This window comes from Salmo salar, chromosome 02, assembly GCF_965601325.2.
Source record: "Salmo salar chromosome 02, fSalSal1, whole genome shotgun sequence".
Classification (NCBI taxonomy): Eukaryota; Metazoa; Chordata; class Actinopteri; order Salmoniformes; family Salmonidae; genus Salmo; species Salmo salar.
The window spans coordinates 8,157,845-8,177,836 of NC_138292.1; the positions used below are offsets into that span (position 1 = coordinate 8,157,845).

The window sequence follows — 19,992 nt, forward strand, 5'->3', positions numbered from 1 at the left end:
ACACCCTCATCCCTACGATAGAGTGCTCTGTGACACCCTCATCCCTACGACAGAGTGCTCTGTGACACCCTCATCCCTACGATAGAGTGCTCTGTGACACCCTCATCCCTACGACAGAGTGCTCTGTGACACCCTCATCCCTACGACAGAGTGCTCTGTGACACCCTCATCCCTACGACAGAGTGCTCTGTGACACCCTCATCCCTACGATAGAGTGCTCTGTGACACCCTCATCCCTACGATAGAGTGCTCTGTGACACCCTCATCCCTACGATAGAGTGCCCTGTGACACCCTCATCCCTACGATAGAGTGCTCTGTGACACCCTCATCCCTACGACAGAGTGCTCTGTGACACCCTCATCCCTACGATAGAGTGCTCTGTGACACCCTCATCCCTACGATAGAGTGCTCTGTGACACCCTCATCCCTACGATAGAGTGCCCTGTGACACCCTCATCCCTACGATAGAGTGCTCTGTGACACCCTCATCCCTACGATAGAGTGCTCTGTGACACCCTCATCCCTACGATAGAGTGCTCTGTGACACCCTCATCCCTACGATAGAGTGCTCTGTGACACCCTCATCCCTACGATAGAGTGCCCTGTGACACCCTCATCCCTACGATAGAGTGCTCTGTGACACCCTCATCCCTACGATAGAGTGCTCTGTGACACCCTCATCCCTACGATAGAGTGCTCTGTGACACCCTCATCCCTACGATAGTGCTCTGTGACACCCTCATCCCTACGATAGAGTGCTCTGTGACACCCTCATCCCTACGATAGAGTGCTCTGTGACACCCTCATCCCTACGATAGAGTGCTCTGTGACACCCTCATCCCTACGATAGAGTGCTCTGTGACACCCTCATCCCTACGATAGAGTGCTCTGTGACACCCTCATCCCTACGATAGTGTGGTCTGTGACACCCTCATCCCTACGATAGAGTGCTCTGTGACACCCTCATCCCTACGATAGTGTGGTCTGTGACACCCTCATCCCTACGATAGAGTGCTCTGTGACACCCTCATCCCTACGATAGTGTGGTCTGTGACACCCTCATCCCTACGATAGAGTGCTCTGTGACACCCTCATCCCTACGATAGAGTGCTCTGTGACACCCTCATCCCTACGATAGAGTGCTCTGTGACACCCTCATCCCTACGATAGAGTGCTCTGTTACACCCTCATCCCTACGATAGTGTGGTCTGTGACACCCTCATCCCTACGATAGAGTGCTCTGTGACACCCTCATCCCTACGATAGAGTGGTCTGTGACACCCTCATCCCTACGATAGAGTGGTCTGTGACACCCTCATCCCTACGATAGAGTGCTCTGTGACACCCTCATCCCTACGATAGAGTGGTCTGTGACACCCTCATCCCTACGATAGTGTGGTCTGTGGCACCCTCATCCCTACGATAGAGTGGTCTGTGACACCCTCATCCCTACGATAGAGTGCTCTGTGACACCCTCATCCCTACGATAGAGTGGTCTGTGACACCCTCATCCCTACGATAGAGTGCTCTGTGACACCCTCATCCCTACGATAGAGTGCTCTGTTACACCCTCATCCCTACGATAGAGTGCTCTGTTACACCCTCATCCCTACGATAGAGTGCTCTGTGACACCCTCATCCCTACGATAGAGTGCTCTGTGACACCCTCATCCCTACGATAGAGTGGTCTGTGGCACCCTCATCCCTACGATAGAGTGCTCTGTGACACCCTCATCCCTACGATAGAGTGCTCTGTGACACCCTCATCCCTACGATAGAGTGGTCTGTGGCACCCTCATCCCTACGATAGAGTGCTCTGTGACACCCTCATCCCTACGATAGAGTGCTCTGTTACACCCTCATCCCTACGATAGAGTGCTCTGTGACACCCTCATCCCTACGATAGAGTGGTCTGTGGCACCCTCATCCCTACGATAGAGTGGTCTGTGACACCCTCATCCCTACGATAGTGTGGTCTGTGGCACCCTCATCCCTACGATAGAGTGCTCTGTGACACCCTCATCCCTACGATAGAGTGGTCTGTGACACCCTCATCCCTACGATAGAGTGGTCTGTGGCACCCTCATCCCTACGATAGAGTGGTCTGTGACACCCTCATCCCTACGATAGTGTGGTCTGTGGCACCCTCATCCCTACGATAGAGTGCTCTGTGACACCCTCATCCCTACGATAGAGTGCTCTGTGACACCCTCATCCCTACGATAGAGTGCTCTGTGACACCCTCATCCCTACGATAGAGTGCTCTGTGACACCCTCATCCCTACGATAGAGTGGTCTGTGACACCCTCATCCCTACGATAGAGTGGTCTGTGGCACCCTCATCCCTACGATAGAGTGCTCTGTGACACCCTCATCCCTACGATAGAGTGGTCTGTGACACCCTCATCCCTACGATAGAGTGCTCTGTGGCACCCTCATCCCTACGATAGAGTGCTCTGTGACACCCTCATCCCTACGATAGAGTGCTCTGTGACACCCTCATCCCTACGATAGAGTGGTCTGTGACACCCTCATCCCTACGATAGAGTGGTCTGTGGCACCCTCATCCCTACGATAGAGTGCTCTGTGACACCCTCATCCCTACGATAGAGTGCTCTGTGACACCCTCATCCCTACGATAGAGTGGTCTGTGACACCCTCATCCCTACGATAGAGTGGTCTGTGACACCCTCATCCCTACGATAGAGTGCTCTGTGACACCCTCATCCCTACGATAGAGTGCTCTGTGACACCCTCATCCCTACGATAGAGTGCTCTGTGACACCCTCATCCCTACGATAGAGTGCTCTGTGACACCCTCATCCCTACGATAGAGTGCTCTGTGACACCCTCATCCCTACGATAGAGTGCTCTGTGACACCCTCATCCCTACGATAGAGTGCTCTGTGACACCCTCATCCCTACGATAGAGTGCTCTGTTACACCCTCATCCCTACGATAGAGTGCTCTGTGACACCCTCATCCCTACGATAGAGTGCTCTGTGACACCCTCATCCCTACGATAGAGTGCTCTGTGACACCCTCATCCCTACGACAGAGTGCTCTGTTACACCCTCATCCCTACGATAGAGTGCTCTGTGACACCCTCATCCCTACGATAGAGTGCTCTGTGACACCCTCATCCCTACGATAGAGTGCTCTGTGACACCCTCATCCCTACGATAGAGTGCTCTGTGACACCCTCATCCCTACGATAGAGTGCTCTGTGACACCCTCATCCCTACGATAGAGTGCTCTGTGACACCCTCATCCCTATGATAGAGTGCTCTGTTACACCCTTTGTGCACTGACAACTATTTCAGTTTATGTGACAAAACAAGCTAGTGTAGAGAATCATTCTACCATCTAAACCGCTGTGAAATATCTTTTCAATAAACAAAAATATTGTATTTTCAGCTGTTTGAAACTGGTGTACAAAACCTAAAGTAAAAGATGCAAAAATGAAAGTTAAGAAGGAGAAGCTCACATAGAACAAATCTACCACTCTTAGACTTGCTTTCAATAAGCATGACAGATCTATAACACACATTTCTATGTGAATTTGGTTGGGTCACCCAAAAAGGAACATATTGCAGCTTTAAGTCTCATTTAGTCCATGGCTGTGAATACAGAATATATTATTACCTTACATTTTAGTAAACATGTTATGATTGGAAGATCATATGATTGATGATGATGATTGGATTACAGTGATGAATATATTACATCAATTATAACGGTCAGAAATGACAGTTGGTGTGGCTTGGATCTAACAGAGGATTTCATTACTGTATATGAAAGGTTAATTACCATGGCATTAACCAGGCACTGGGCATATTAACCCCCAACAGTGTGGAGTATAGTCCATACTGACACATTGGCCAGATAGTCTGTAGTACGGTCTTCTCTCTGTCTTAGGCCTGCCTGTTTCCTGTCCCACTACAAAGGAAAAAAGCCATTTGGTTAAGTCCAGATCTCAAGAGATAAATCAGTGACTGGATGACTGCCTGCTTACATATACTCTCCTTCTGGCCATGCATTGCTGCTTACAGATGACTGCTTTACTATAGAAATTGGCCCATTTTGAACTCTGGTATTAATAGCAACACAACATGCCATGGTAAGAACTGTTCTTAAGAGAGGGGGAATAGTCAGCACAAGACAATAAGCAGACAGCCAATCGTAAAAATTATGAGAATACCACACACTTAACTTGAGGATCTCTATACCAGGCGGTGTCAGAGGAAAGCACTAAAAATTGTCAAAGACTCCAGCCACCCTAGTCATAGACTGTTCTCTCTGCTACCACACGGAAAGCGATACCGGAGCGCCAAGTCTAGGTCCAAGAGGCTTCTAAACAGCTTCTACCCCAAGCCATAAGACTCCTGAACATCTAGTCAAATGGCTACCCAGACTATTTGCATTGCCCCCCCCTTTCCACACCACTGCCACTCTGTTGTCATCTATGCATAGTCACTTTAATTAATAACTCTACCTACATGTACATACTACCTCAACTAACCGGTGCCCCGGCACATTGTCTCTGTACCGGCACCCCCCTGTATATATTGTTAATTTTTACTGCTCCTCTTTAATTACTTGTTACTTTTATCTCTTATTCTTATCCGCATTTTTTGAACCTACACTGTCGGTTAGGGGCACGTAAGGAAGCATTTCACCGTAAGGTCTCCTGTTCTATCCGGCGCATGTGACTAATAAAAGTTGATTTGTGTCTGTGTCTGTGTGTGTGCGTGTGTGTGTGTGCGTGCGACGTGAGTACATGTTTGCTTGTGAGCGGGCACCCTTGTGTTCGTTCATTCAAGCATTCGTATGAGTGCCTGTGTGTGTGTTTGTGTGTGTTTGTGTGTCCCTCCCTGACTGGGCATGCTGTGGTGAACCCATCTGCTCTCCATCTAGATCAGTCCCAGCCAGCCAACTGCTCTTGAATGTGGCCTTGTCAGCCAATCAGAGCAGAATGTGTGGTACAATGCCACCATGACCCCTAGTCTACCCAGTTCTATACCACCATGACCCCTAGTCTACCCAGTTCTATACCACCATGACCCCTAGTCTACCCAGTTCTATACCACCATGACCCCTAGTCTACCCAGTTCTATACCACCATGACCCCTAGTCTACCCAGTTCTATATCACCATGACCCCTAGTCTACCCAGTTCTATACCACCATAACCCCTAGTCTACCCAGTTCTATACCACCATGACCCCTAGTCTACCCAGTTCTATACCACCATGACCCCTAGTCTACCCAGTTCTATACCACCATGACCCCTAGTCTACCCAGTTCTATACCACCATGACCCCTAGTCTACCCAGTTCTATACCACCATGACCCCTAGTCTACCCAGTTCTATACCACCATGACCCCTAGTCTACCCAGTTCTATACCACCATGACCCCTAGTCTACCCAGTTCTATACCACCATGACCCCTAGTCTACCCAGTTCTATACCACCATAACCCCTAGTCTACCCAGTTCTATACCACCATAACCCCTAGTCTACCCAGTTCTATACCACTATGACCCCTAGGCTGGATGACCAATCAAATGTGATTTGATATCCCAACATTCCTGCTACTAGTGGTACAGGACCTTGGATGATCTATGTGAAACTTTCACACAATCTGGTTTCAGCTTGTATCCTGCCAAACAAGACTTTCCAGCAAATTCACTCCACTTTCTCTGGAACCATCTACATGTACTGACAGACTTGACTTCCCTCCGTGCACATACTTGTGTTTGGGGAAGACTTTAGGCTGTTTATTTACTGTGACACCCTCATCCCTACGATAGAGTGGTCTGTGACACCCTCATCCCTACGATAGAGTGCTCTGTGACACCCTCATCCCTACGATAGAGTGGTCTGTGGCACCCTCATCCCTACGATAGAGTGCTCTGTGACACCCTCATCCCTACGATAGAGTGCTCTGTGACACCCTCATCCCTACGATAGAGTGGTCTGTGACACCCTCATCCCTACGATAGAGTGCTCTGTGACACCCTCATCCCTACGATAGAGTGGTCTGTGACACCCTCATCCCTACGATAGAGTGCTCTGTGACACCCTCATCCCTACGATAGAGTGCTCTGTGACACCCTCATCCCTACGATAGAGTGCTCTGTTACACCCTCATCCCTACGATAGAGTGCTCTGTGGCACCCTCATCCCTATGATAGAGTGGTCTGTGACACCCTCATCCCTACGATAGAGTGCTCTGTGACACCCTCATCCCTACGATAGAGTGCTCTGTTACACCCTCATCCCTACGATAGAGTGGTCTGTGACACCCTCATCCCTACGATAGAGTGCTCTGTGACACCCTCATCCCTACGATAGAGTGCTCTGTGACACCCTCATCCCTACGATAGAGTGCTCTGTTACACCCTCATCCCTACGATAGAGTGCTCTGTGACACCCTCATCCCTATGATAGAGTGCTCTGTGACACCCTCATCCCTACGATAGAGTGGTCTGTGACACCCTCATCCCTATGATAGAGTGCTCTGTGACACCCTCATCCCTACGATAGAGTGCTCTGTGACACCCTCATCCCTATGATAGAGTGGTCTGTGACACCCTCATCCCTATGATAGAGTGCTCTGTGACACCCTCATCCCTACGATAGAGTGCTCTGTGACACCCTCATCCCTACGATAGAGTGCTCTGTGACACCCTCATCCCTATGATAGAGTGCTCTGTGACACCCTCATCCCTACGATAGAGTGCTCTGTGACACCCTCATCCCTACGATAGAGTGCTCTGTGACACCCTCATCCCTACGATAGAGTGCTCTGTGACACCCTCATCCCTACGATAGAGTGCTCTGTGACACCCTCATCCCTACGATAGAGTGCTCTGTGACACCCTCATCCCTATGATAGAGTGCTCTGTGACACCCTTTGTGCACTGACAACTATTTCAGTTTATGTGACAAAACAAGCTAGTGTAGAGAATCATTCTACCATCTAAACCGCTGTGAAGTATCTTTTCAATAAACAAAAATATTGTATTTTCAGCTGTTTGAAACTGGTGTACAAAACCTAAAGTAAAAGATGCAAAAATAAAAGTTAAGAAGGAGAAGCTCACATAGAACAAATCTACCACTCTTAGACTTGCTTTCAATAAGCATGACAGATCTATAACACACATTTCTATGTGAATTTGGTTGGGTCACCCAAAAAGGAACATATTGCAGCTTTAAGTCTCATTTAGTCCATGGCTGTGAATACAGAATATATTATTACCTTACATTTTAGTAAACATGTTATGATTGGAAGGTCATACAACCCTACAACTCATCCAGAACGCCGCAGCCCGTCTGGTGTTCAACCTTCCCAAGTTCTCTCACGTCACCCCGCTCCTCCGCTCTCTCCACTGGCTTCCAGTTGAAGCTCGCATCCGCTACAAGACCATGGTGATTGCCTACGGAGCTGTGAAGGGAACGGCACCTCCATACCTTCAGGCTCTGATCAGGCCCTACACCCAAACAAGGGCACTGCGTTCATCCACCACTGGCCTGCTGGCCCCCCTACCTCTGAGGAAGCACAGTTCCCGCTCAGCCCAGTCAAAACTGTTCGCTGCTCTGGCACCCCAATGGTGGAACAAGCTCCCTCACGACGCCAGGACAGGGGAGTCAATCACCACCTTCCGGAGACACCTGAAACCCCACCTTTTTAAGGAATACCTAGGATAGGATAAAGTAATCCTTCTAACCCCCCCCCTTAAAAGATTTAGATGCACTATTGTAAAGTGGTTGTTCCACTGGATATCATAAGGTGAATGCACCATTTTGTAAGTCGCTCTGGATAAGAGCGTCTGCTAAATGACTTAAATGTAATGTAATGTAAATGTCATATGATTGATGATGATTGGATTACAGTGATGAATATATTACATCAATTATAACGGTCAGAAATGACAGTTGGTGTGGCTTGGATCTAACAGAGGATTTCATTACTGTATATGAAAGGTTAATTACCATGGCATTAACCAGGCACTGGGCATATTAACCCCCAACAGTGTGGAGTATAGTCCATACTGACACATTGGCCAGATAGTCTGTAGTACGGTCTTCTCTCTGTCTTAGGCCTGCCTGTTTCCTGTCCCACTACAAAGGAAAAAAGCCATTTGGTTAAGTCCAGATCTCAAGAGATAAATCAGTGACTGGATGACTGCCTGCTTACATATACTCTCCTTCTGGCCATGCATTGCTGCTTACAGATGACTGCTTTACTATAGAAATTGGCCCATTTTGAACTCTGGTATTAATAGCAACACAACATGCCATGGTAAGAACTGTTCTTAAGAGAGGGGGAATAGTCAGCACAAGACAATAAGCAGACAGCCAATCGTAAAAATTATGAGAATACCACACACTTAACTTGAGGATCTCTATACCAGGCGGTGTCAGAGGAAAGCACTAAAAATTGTCAAAGACTCCAGCCACCCTAGTCATAGACTGTTCTCTCTGCTACCACACGGAAAGCGATACCGGAGCGCCAAGTCTAGGTCCAAGAGGCTTCTAAACAGCTTCTACCCCAAGCCATAAGACTCCTGAACATCTAGTCAAATGGCTACCCAGACTATTTGCATTGCCCCCCCCTTTCCACACCACTGCCACTCTGTTGTCATCTATGCATAGTCACTTTAATTAATAACTCTACCTACATGTACATACTACCTCAACTAACCGGTGCCCCGGCACATTGTCTCTGTACCGGCACCCCCCTGTATATATTGTTAATTTTTACTGCTCCTCTTTAATTACTTGTTACTTTTATCTCTTATTCTTATCCGCATTTTTTGAACCTACACTGTCGGTTAGGGGCACGTAAGGAAGCATTTCACCGTAAGGTCTCCTGTTCTATCCGGCGCATGTGACTAATAAAAGTTGATTTGTGTCTGTGTCTGTGTGTGTGCGTGTGTGTGTGCGTGCGACGTGAGTACATGTTTGCTTGTGAGCGGGCACCCTTGTGTTCGTTCATTCAAGCATTCGTATGAGTGCCTGTGTGTGTGTTTGTGTGTGTTTGTGTGTCCCTCCCTGACTGGGCATGCTGTGGTGAACCCATCTGCTCTACATCTAGATCAGTCCCAGCCAGCCAACTGCTCTTGAATGTGGCCTTGTCAGCCAATCAGAGCAGAATGTGTGGTACAATGCCACCATGACCCCTAGTCTACCCAGTTCTATACCACCATGACCCCTAGTCTACCCAGTTCTATACCACCATGACCCCTAGTCTACCCAGTTCTATACCACCATGACCCCTAGTCTACCCAGTTCTATATCACCATGACCCCTAGTCTACCCAGTTCTATACCACCATGACCCCTAGTCTACCCAGTTCTATACCACCATGACCCCTAGTCTACCCAGTTCTATACCACCATGACCCCTAGTCTACCCAGTTCTATACCACCATGACCCCTAGTCTACCCAGTTCTATACCACCATGACCCCTAGTCTACCCAGTTCTATACCACCATGACCCCTAGTCTACCCAGTTCTATATCACAATGACCCCTAGTCTACCCAGTTCTATACCACCATGACCCCTAGTCTACCCAGTTCTATACCACCATGACCCCTAGTCTACCCAGTTCTATACCACCATGACCCCTAGTCTACCCAGTTCTATACCACCATGACCCCTAGTCTACCCAGTTCTATATCACCATGACCCCTAGTCTACCCAGTTCTATACCACCATGACCCCTAGTCTACCCAGTTCTATACCACCATGACCCCTAGTCTACCCAGTTCTATACCACCATAACCCCTAGTCTACCCAGTTCTATACCACCATGACCCCTAGTCTACCCAGTTCTATACCACCATGACCCCTAGTCTACCCAGTTCTATACCACCATGACCCCTAGTCTACCCAGTTCTATACCACCATGACCCCTAGTCTACCCAGTTCTATACCACCATGACCCCTAGTCTACCCAGTTCTATACCACCATGACCCCTAGTCTACCCAGTTCTATACCACCATGACCCCTAGTCTACCCAGTTCTATACCACCATGACCCCTAGTCTACCCAGTTCTATACCACCATGACCCCTAGTCTACCCAGTTCTATACCACCATGACCCCTAGTCTACCCAGTTCTATATCACCATGACCCCTAGTCTACCCAGTTCTATACCACCATGACCCCTAGTCTACCCAGTTCTATACCACCATGACCCCTAGTCTACCCAGTTCTATATCACCATGACCCCTAGTCTACCCAGTTCTATACCACCATGACCCCTAGTCTACCCAGTTCTATACCACCATGACCCCTAGTCTACCCAGTTCTATACCACCATGACCCCTAGTCTACCCAGTTCTATACCACCATGACCCCTAGTCTACCCAGTTCTATACCACCATGACCCCTAGTCTACCCAGTTCTATACCACCATGACCCCTAGTCTACCCAGTTCTATATCACCATGACCCCTAGTCTACCCAGTTCTATACCACCATGACCCCTAGTCTACCCAGTTCTATACCACCATGACCCCTAGTCTACCCAGTTCTATATCACCATGACCCCTAGTCTACCCAGTTCTATACCACCATGACCCCTAGTCTACCCAGTTCTATATCACCATGACCCCTAGTCTACCCAGTTCTATACCACCATGACCCCTAGTCTACCCAGTTCTATACCACCATGACCCCTAGTCTACCCAGTTCTATACCACCATGACCCCTAGTCTACCCAGTTCTATATCACCATGACCCCTAGTCTACCCAGTTCTATATCACCATGACCCCTAGTCTACCCAGTTCTATATCACCATGACCCCTAGTCTACCCAGTTCTATACCACCATGACCCCTAGTCTACCCAGTTCTATACCACCATAACCCCTAGTCTACCCAGTTCTATACCACCATAACCCCTAGTCTACCCAGTTCTATACCACTATGACCCCTAGGCTGGATGACCAATCAAATGTGATTTGATATCCCAACATTCCTGCTACTAGTGGTACAGGACCTTGGATGATCTATGTGAAACTTTCACACAATCTGGTTTCAGCTTGTATCCTGCCAAACAAGACTTTCCCAGCAAATTCACTCCACTTTCTCTGGAACCATCTACATGTACTGACAGACTTGACTTCCCTCCGTGCACATACTTGTGTTTGGGGAAGCCTTTAGGCTGTTTATTTACTGTGACACCCTCATCCCTACGATAGAGTGGTCTGTGACACCCTCATCCCTACGATAGAGTGCCCTGTGACACCCTCATCCCTACGATAGAGTGCTCTGTGACACCCTCATCCCTACGATAGAGTGGTCTGTGACACCCTCATCCCTACGATAGAGTGGTCTGTGGCACCCTCATCCCTACGATAGAGTGCTCTGTGACACCCTCATCCCTACGATAGAGTGGTCTGTGACACCCTCATCCCTACGATAGAGTGCTCTGTGACACCCTCATCCCTACGATAGAGTGCTCTGTGACACCCTCATCCCTACGATAGAGTGCTCTGTGACACCCTCATCCCTACGATAGAGTGGTCTGTGACACCCTCATCCCTACGATAGAGTGCTCTGTGACACCCTCATCCCTACGATAGAGTGCTCTGTGGCACCCTCATCCCTACGATAGAGTGGTCTGTGACACCCTCATCCCTACGATAGAGTGCTCTGTGGCACCCTCATCCCTACGATAGAGTGCTCTGTGACACCCTCATCCCTACGATAGAGTGCTCTGTGACACCCTCATCCCTACGATAGAGTGCTCTGTGACACCCTCATCCCTACGATAGAGTGGTCTGTGACACCCTCATCCCTACGATAGAGTGCTCTGTGACACCCTCATCCCTACGATAGAGTGGTCTGTGACACCCTCATCCCTACGATAGAGTGCTCTGTGACACCCTCATCCCTACGATAGAGTGCTCTGTGACACCCTCATCCCTACGATAGAGTGGTCTGTGACACCCTCATCCCTACGATAGAGTGGTCTGTGACACCCTCATCCCTACGATAGAGTGCTCTGTGACACCCTCATCCCTACGATAGAGTGCTCTGTGACACCCTCATCCCTACGATAGAGTGGTCTGTGGCACCCTCATCCCTACGATAGAGTGCTCTGTGACACCCTCATCCCTACGATAGAGTGCTCTGTGACACCCTCATCCCTACGATAGAGTGGTCTGTGACACCCTCATCCCTACGATAGAGTGCTCTGTGACACCCTCATCCCTACGATAGAGTGCTCTGTGACACCCTCATCCCTACGATAGAGTGGTCTGTGACACCCTCATCCCTACGATAGAGTGCTCTGTGACACCCTCATCCCTACGATAGAGTGCTCTGTGACACCCTCATCCCTACGATAGAGTGCTCTGTGACACCCTCATCCCTACGATAGAGTGCTCTGTGACACCCTCATCCCTACGATAGAGTGCTCTGTGACACCCTCATCCCTACAATAGAGTGCTCTGTGACACCCTCATCCCTACGATAGAGTGCTCTGTGACACCCTCATCCCTACGATAGAGTGCTCTGTGACACCCTCATCCCTACGATAGAGTGCTCTGTGACACCCTTTGTGCCCTGAGAACTACAGCAAAATCGATCTGGAACAAAGGAATCTTTTAACTCTTGTTTTATAGTCAGTGAAGTCTCAAGTGTTCAACTACCACAGTCTTCTATACAGCCAGGCTCCTCAAAAACCCATCACGTTCAAGACTAAGGATAATGGAGAGGCTAGTGCGAGAGGATGCATCCCAACTGACACCCTATATAGTGCACTACTTATTGGGCTCTTGTCTAAAGTAGTGCACTATGTAGGGAATAGGGTGCCATTAGGGAAACACCCAAAGAGTTAATTCAGTCTACAAAACCCTCATGTTAACAATTAAGACTGGATGGTGTGGAAAATAAGCAGAGAAAGTATTTTGTTACTTTTACATGGGTAGTTTTTTCCCTGCATTGTGTCTATTGAAGGTGCAATATGCAGAAACCGTCCTGACATTTCCTGGTTGCTAAAATTCTAATAGATCACCTAATTTCACTTTATGTGACAAAACAAGCAAGTGCAGAGAATCATTCTACCCTCTAAACCGCTGTGAAATATCTTTTCAATAAACAAAAATATTGTATTTTCAGCTGTTTGAAACTGGTGTACAAAACCTAAAGTAAAAGACGCAAAAACTAGACGTTAAGAAGGTGAAGCTCACATAGAACAAATCAACCGCTTCTTAGACTTGCTTTCAAAAAGCATGACAGATCTATAACACACATTTCTATGTGAATTTGGTCGGGTCACCCAAAAAGGAACATATTGCAGCTTTAAGTCTCATTTAGTCCATGGCTGTGAATACAGAATATATTATTACCTTACATTTTAGTAAACATGTTATGATTGGAAGATCATATGATTGATGATGATGATTGGATTACAGTGATGAATATATTACATCAATTATAACGGTCAGAAATGACAGTTGGTGTGGCTTGGATCTAACAGAGGATTTCATTACTGTATATGAAAGGTTAATTACCATGGCATTAACCAGGCACTGGGCATATTAACCCCCAACAGTGTGGAGTATAGTCCATACTGACACATTGGCCAGATAGTCTGTAGTACGGTCTTCTCTCTGTCTTAGGCCTGCCTGTTTCCTGTCCCACTACAAAGGAAAAAAGCCATTTGGTTAAGTCCAGATCTCAAGAGATAAATCAGTGACTGGATGACTGCCTGCTTACATATACTCTCCTTCTGGCCATGCATTGCTGCTAGTCTACCCAGTTCTATACCACCATGACCCCTAGTCTACCCAGTTCTATACCACCATGACCCCTAGTCTACCCAGTTCTATATCACCATGACCCCTAGTCTACCCAGTTCTATATCATCATGACCCCTAGTCTACCCAGTTCTATACCACCATGACCCCTAGTCTACCCAGTTCTATACCACCATGACCCCTAGTCTACCCAGTTCTATACCACCATGACCCCTAGTCTACCCAGTTCTATACCACCATGACCCCTAATCTACCCAGTTCTATACCACCATGACCCCTAGTCTACCCAGTTCTATACCACCATGACCCCTAGTCTACCCAGTTCTATACCACCATGACCCCTAGTCTACCCAGTTCTATACCACCATAACCCCTAGTCTACCCAGTTCTATACCACCATAACCCCTAGTCTACCCAGTTCTATACCACCATAACCCCTAGTCTACCCAGTTCTATACCACCATGACCCCTAGTCTACCCAGTTCCATACCACCATGACCCCTAGTCTACCCAGTTCTATACCACCATGACCCCTAGTCTACCCAGTTCTATATCACCATGACCCCTAGTCTACCCAGTTCTATATCACCATGACCCCTAGTCTACCCAGTTCTATACCACCATGACCCCTAGTCTACCCAGTTATATACCACCATGACCCCTAGTCTACCCAGTTCTATACCACCATGACCCCTAGTCTACCCAGTTCTATACCACCATGACCCCTAGTCTACCCAGTTCTATACCACCATGACCCCTAGTCTACCCAGTTCTATACCACCATGACCCCTAGTCTACCCAGTTCTATACCACCATAACCCCTAGTCTACCCAGTTCTATACCACCATGACCCCTAGTCTACCCAGTTCTATACCACCATGACCCCTAGTCTACCCAGTTCTATACCACCATGACCCCTAGTCTACCCAGTTCTATATCACCATGACCCCTAGTCTACCCAGTTCTATACCACCATGACCCCTAGTCTACCCAGTTCTATACCACCATAACCCCTAGTCTACCCAGTTCTATACCACCATGACCCCTAGTCTACCCAGTTCTATACCACCATGACCCCTAGTCTACCCAGTTCTATATCACCATGACCCCTGCCATGCCATGTCTACCATAGACTACCGCCTGGTCCAAGATCATAATGTGGTATTCTGGTCCCAGATCATTAGGTGTCAGCCTGGTCCCAGATCATTAGGTGGTAGCCTGGTCCCAGATCATTATGTGGTAGCCTGGTTCCAGATCATTATGTGGTAGCCTGGTCCCAGATCATTATGGGGTAGCCTGGTCCCAGATCATTAGGTGGCAGCCTGGTCCCAGATCATTATGGGGTAGCCTGGTCCCAGATCATTATGTGGCAGCCTGGTCCAAGATCATTAGGTGGCAGCCTGGTCCCAGATCATTATGTGGCAGCCTGGTCCCAGATCATTAGGTGGCAGCCTGGTCCCAGATCATTAGGTGGCAGCCTGGTCCCAGATTATTATGTGGTATTCTGGTCCCAGATCATTATGTGGTATTCTGGTCCCAGATCATTATGTGGTATTCTGGTCCCAGATCATTATGTGGCAGCCTGGTCCCAGATCATTATGTGGCAGCCTGGTCCCAGATCATTATGTGGCAGCCTGGTCCCAGATCATTATGGGGTAGCCTGGTCCCAGATCATTATGTGGCAGCCTGGTCCAAGATCATTAGGTGGCAGCCTGGTCCCAGATCATTATGTGGTAGCCTGGTCCCAGATCATTAGGTGGCAGCCTGGTCCCAGATCATTAGGTGGCAGCCTGGTCCAAGATCATTAGGTGGCAGCCTGGTCCCAGATCATTATGTGGTATTCTGGTCCCAGATCATTAGGTGGCAGGCTGGTCCCAGATCATTATGTGGTATTCTGGTCCCAGATCATTATGTGGTATTCTGGTCCCAGATCATTATGTGGCAGCCTGGTCCCAGATCATTATGTGGCAGCCTGGTCCCAGATCATTATGTGGCAGCCTGGTCCCAGATCATTATGTGGCAGCCTGGTCCCAGATCATTATGTGGTAGCCTGGTCCCAGATCATTATGTGGTATTCTGGTCCCAGATCATTATGTGGTATTCTGGTCCCAGATCATTATGGGGTAGCCTGGTCCCAGCTCTAACTAGCACTGCCAATCCCATACATAAAGCAACATAGATCTGGGCCCAGGCTACATTGACAGAAGGCTACAAACACACTATCCTGAGTCTGTCAGTCTTCACTAGAGCACCAGCAATCTGAGTCCCAGTCCGCCATTGTACCACTAACCCGAGTACACCAGTCAGACAACAACTCTTGCCTGTGTATACAGCTCTACCAAACCTCTCTACCACATCCAGGTCGTCAGTCTGCCATGGTGACACTCTTGGTCACCCAGTCTTACACAGGGCTCTACACTGACCTATTTTACAAGGAACATGTGTGCAACCTAAATGTATGCTCACACAAATATGAGGTAATAAAGCTAGAATCCTTCATTTAAAAAAATTACAATTCCAGGTCACACAGCAAAATATTTAGGCGTATAACCTTCCTCCGCTCCATCCATCCATATATCCCAGAGTGCATTACACCATCACCCTACTGGCCCATGGGTCTGAAGTCACTCACTATTGTTGGTCTGTGTCTCTTGCTGCAGTTTGTTAGGGCTGGGAATTGCCAGGGACATCACAATATGATTTTATCACCATACTTAGGTGCCGACTGCGTTCTCATGATTACATACATATTGGGATTTGATGTTCCAAACATATTGCTCACCATATGTCTGCTGCAGAGAGACAAGAGAGAGCCATGAGAAAAGTAGTGTTGATCAGTTAGGGAAATGAAAGTGCTGAAAACATGTTGGCTCACTATTTAAGAAGAAGATGGAGAACAAGCTCTAGGAGTAAAATACTGGAGTTTTGGCTCAGGTACAGCCGACTGGCGCTAGCTAACGCCACCTACAGTAACAAACAAAAGTCAATCTTTTTTACAAATCGATACTTGGAGTCAAATATCGATATAATATTGTATAAAAATAATATTGCGAAATGTAACTATCGATTTCTTCCCCCATCACTAGAGTTTGTGTGTCTCCATCCATCCCTCCCTCCCCCGTCCGTCCGTCCGCCCTCCCTCCCTCCCTACCTCCATCCCCCCTCCCTCCCTCCCTCCCCCTCCATCCCCCTCCCTCCGTCCCCCCTCCCTCCCTCCCTCCGGTGTCAGACACAGATGTATTGTGCTTCAGAAACAATATGTTACACTATATCTCTGCTCAGTTGTTATTGAGGTCATAACAACAAGCCATATTAAGATACAAGGAGAGGATCCTTATTCAACCCCATTGGCTGAATGATCCCAATGAGAGCAGCAGTGGTCCTGTCTGTCATGGAGAGAGGCCTGGGCTGTGGCTCTAATGCTACCTTATTCCCTATGCAGTACACTACATGGGCTCTGGTCAAAAGTAGTGCACTATATAGGGAATAGGGTGCCATTTGGGATGTGCAGCGCTGTTCATCCGACAGCACTGAGTGGAAGGTGTTGAACTTCAACAGGAATGCAGAACAAAGTGGGCTCCCTTTGACATACTACTGTACACACCAGTCAATTGTGGAAACTGTAACCACATTTTTTCATTGATATCACTGGCTGGGGGAGGCAAAGTTTAACATTTAAAAAACGAAAACATTTAAAAATATTGCGGGCTGATAAGATACAAACAGCGTCCTCTAATTACTAATCATCAGTGACACCAACAATTACCTGAATGATTTAAGAGGACTACAAGGGCTGAATTTCTCTGGCCTTTTTTACATCTTTGTGGGGAAAAGAGTGGGGAGTTTTTTCATGTTGGATAAGTGGTGAAAGGTAGGAGAGAGCAGGCTTAAAGAGCAGTCGTCCGGATTCAAACCCATGCTGACAGCGGTACATCGTACATGTGTTCCAGAGGAGGCGGCTTAAAGCTTAGACTACTAGACCACCCCTTTGGCTTTTTTCACTGACCATGCAGACGTTCACTTTCATAATGTGGCTTTTTACCAAAAACATAACCTTTCATAAGTCCACCCTGTCCTTAATATGACTAATTTACATCGTGAGGGTAATTGTTTATGACTGGATCCAGTGGCTCTCGGACCAGAGTGCACTGCAACCTAGAGCCAAGAGAGAAATCTGGGGCATAGTCAGTGGGTGACTGCGTTCTCTCCTCATGTGTACCTAATACAACATATGGCGATAAACAAGGCTAACGCACATGTAAAGCAGAAGTGCTATGAACAAAATACTGGGCCATTTATTTGTAGAATCTGACCTACGTTTGCAATTAGGTCAACGTTTTAATTACAGTAGTGCTTTACTTATATACTGCTTGAGTCCGACAAAAGCAAAGACTGATTGGCAAATGCTCTCATTTAACTCTCTGACTGTGAAACACTAGATACTGTATGTAAGCCCAACGCATGTAGTGCTGCCTGCCAAGCATCGGTCATATCCATTAACATACATGACCATATCATCAGCCACACTACCATATCATCATCATCATCATCATGTTACAACATATAGGTAGAATCTTTGACGCAATAAAATCGACGTACGCCTAGAGTATAGAAACAGAATACACAAGGAAGAGAAGTGTGTAAATGGGATTCATGCATCCTTACGGTAGTTTGTATGTATGAGAATATTATCATTTCAAAAAGGCTTCCTGCAACTATTTTCCCTTCTAGGCTGTCCAGGCTACATTATGTAATAATCATGCATTAGAAGGCAGCGGAGGGTTCGATACAAAGGATCTGTCCTACAGTTTCAAGAGGATCTCCTATGCCATTACGGACCTTGACTTCTTGACAGAGGTAGTAGGGAGAAGGTAACAACAACACATGTAACATGTCGGGAGAACAAGCGACATAGACTATACTATGGTTTTGTTTAAGTTGACAGTATGGAAGTTCTATAATGCAGTATGGGCATATTTCATGCGCGAGACTGGTTACATAAACTTGCAAATGTGCAGAGATTCATGCTCCAGTAGTGGTCTCTGGAATAGTCCACAGTGGCACGTGACCATTGTTATTGTGACCATGCACAGGCTGCAGTCGCCGCTCTTCTATTGCCACTTGCCAGTGCATAACGCAATACCTGGCAATACATTGAATATGCGTATACACTGTTGACAGCGTCTACAATTCAGTAAACGATACACCATTATGCAATGCATAATTCTAGAACCAAACGGCGTAAAAGACCAGTGCTTTCAAATGAGGGAAAAACGAAAGCATATTTGACAATCAAGCGACTTCCTGCATATAATGCACAACATCATTTAGTGTGAAATGAAATATTGAAATACATTTACATTTGTAGCTATCAATTTGATATTTATAAAAAGGCATTGAACCCGACTGTGTCAGTGTCAAAATAAACGCACACCAAAACAAACTGTCAACATCAATAGCTGTTCTTGTAAAATAACACATTTACCTGATATCTCAATCCTTCTCCAATCCACTGTTCTTTGTTGTCAATTCCACAAAATCATAACTGCACGTCGAGGAATGTTGGAGGTTGAAAGAACGTTGCCAACACTATATTCTCCCGCTATATAGAATCTCAAATGCCTGTCTGCTGTTCGCCTCCCAGAAAGAAATGCGGGGAGAAATCCAGGCCACTGATTGGCTGCCGCACTCCTACCACTCGTGTAAACATCAATCTATTCTCATGAAGGTGATGGAGAACGTTGTTTTGTTTTATCCATAATAGGATAAGTGAATTCTTTCCGTTGCGTGGGAATCTCGGTTCTGTCATGCTCTTTTGCAGTATGGCGTATTCGGGGGGCTTCTAAAACATGTATCAAAGGTTAGACCAGCCAGTGAGGTAATTGTACTTTCATCTGTATTAGCTGCTGCTATTCAATCAATTGTACCCACATCCAATAATGTAATACTTCAGAATATATATTCTGAGTGAAATGTATTCCACAATAAAGAGACAGTACAGGCAGAGTGAGAAAGCAGTAGCACACCACTAAGGTCCAAGGTCAAAGGCCATGGCATGTATATAAAAAGATTAGAAAATAAAAACATATTTTCTCCAGGAAATGCACCCTGGCTCTAGTCTGGGTACAGGATGTCTTGTGTGGGCTGGTCAACACACGGCCTGTGGGATTCTCTCTCTAGGGAAACAAGATTTCCCTCAAAGATACAGTA

At 47.2% G+C, this 19,992-nt stretch overlaps 1 protein-coding gene across 1 annotated transcript in view; it reads right to left on the minus strand.

Annotated features, from left to right (window-relative positions):
• Positions 1–19,478, minus strand: part of LOC106573570 (tubulin polymerization-promoting protein) — a 44,446-nt gene extending 24,968 nt beyond the window's left edge. Inside the window, exon 1 of the mRNA XM_045697000.2 lies at positions 19,268–19,478. The gene's annotated coding sequence lies outside the window, so the exon portion shown is untranslated. The remainder of the gene's footprint in view (positions 1–19,267) is intronic.
• Positions 19,479–19,992: the final 514 nt, after the last annotated feature.